Raw genomic sequence first — 1,805 nt, 5'->3', positions numbered from 1 at the left:
GACTTAAAATATTTACGGATGAAGATCTAAGAGTACAACCTTTGTTATAGATTGCATCTAAATGTAAAAAAAAAAAAAACCCACAAAAATCCTCACCACTGGAACAATAAATAACATTCTTATCAACAGAGAAAAGATTGAAGTTCTCATGGACTTCATTCTTCTTGGATCAACTATCAACAATCATGGAAGCAGTAGTCAAGAAATCTAATGACAGATTGCATTAGGCAAATCTTCTGTACAATATCTTTTTAAAGTGTTGAAGAGCAAACATGTCAACTTGAAGGACTAAGGTGCGCCGGACCCAAGCCATGGTATTTTCAGTAACCTTATATGCATGTGAAAATTGGACAGTGAATAAGAAAAACCATAGATGAATTGAAGCATTTGAGTTATGGTGGTGGGGAAGAATATTGAAAATGCTATTGGCTGCCAAAAGAACCAACAGATCTGTGTTGGAAGAAGTGCAGCCAGAGTGCTCATTGGTGGCCAGGATGACCAAACTTCTTCTTTCATACTTTGGACATATTGTCAGGAGGGACCAGCCACTGGAGAAGGATATCATGTTTGGTATGGTGGAGGGTCAGAGAAAAAGAGAAAGACCCCCAGTGAGATGGATTGGCAAAGTGGCAGCATCAATGGGATCAAGAGTGGCAATAATAGTGAGGTTGGCCCAGGATCAGGCAGTGTTTAGCTCTGTTGTGCATAGGGTCACTATGAGTCGATAGTGACTCAATGACACCTAACAATAACAACAAAAAGAAGTCACTCCTTAGGATAAAGATGAGGCTTTCTGGTCCTGTACAAATTTACAGCCTCAGAAACTATAATCAATGTCTCTACAACTTGTCTGTCAGTTTGTTGTACTGTGGTAGTCCAAGGAAGAAAGAGTGGTGAATTACTTCAGAATATTTAGTCACTGAAAACTTTATGAATAGCAGAGAAACACTGTAAGATATAGTGCTGGAATATGAGCCCCTCAGGTTGGAAGGCACACAAAATGAGATTGGGGAAGAGCTGTCTCCTCAAAGTAGAGTTGATTGTGATAACACAAATGGAGTAAAACACGTGGATGAAAAGCCCACGGGACGTTCATTTGCTGATGGGGCACTATTCAAAACGAAGAGAAACAGCTGTAAACATCCATTGAAAATCAGAACATGGAATGTACGAAGTATGAATCTGGGAAAACTGGAAGTTGTCAAAAATGAAATGGAATGCATAAACATAGATATCTTAGGCATTAGTGACCTGAAATGGACTGGTATTAGCCATTTTGAAAATGACAACCACATGGTTTACTATACAGGGAATGACAAACTGAAGATGAATGGTGTTGCATTCATTGTCAAACAGAACATATCCAGATCAGTAATGAGGTACAACGCTGTCTGTGATAGGATAATGCGGGAAGCCCAGTTAATACCACTATTATTCAAATTTACGAACCAACCACTATAGCCAGTGAGGATGAAATAGAAGAATTCTACCAACTTCTTCAATCTGAAATTGATCAAACATGCAATCAAGATGTATTGGTCATTACTGGTGATTAGAATATGAAGGTTGGGAGCAAAGAGGAAGGATCAGTACTTGGAAAATATGGCCATGGTGACAGAAATGATGCTGGAGAATGCATGATAGAATTCTGTAAAAACCAATGATTTGTTCATTTCAAATACCTTCTTTAGACAGCATAAGAGATGATTATACACATGGACCTCACCAGATGGAATACATAGAAATCAAATTGACTACATCTGTGGAAAGAGATGATGGAAAAATCTCCATATCATCAGTGAAAA

The sequence above is a fragment of the Chrysochloris asiatica genome, unplaced genomic scaffold, assembly GCF_000296735.1.
Source record: "Chrysochloris asiatica unplaced genomic scaffold, ChrAsi1.0 scaffold00217, whole genome shotgun sequence".
In the NCBI taxonomy this organism is placed as follows: Eukaryota; Metazoa; Chordata; class Mammalia; order Afrosoricida; family Chrysochloridae; genus Chrysochloris; species Chrysochloris asiatica.
Note: the sequence above shows the minus strand (reverse complement) of the source record.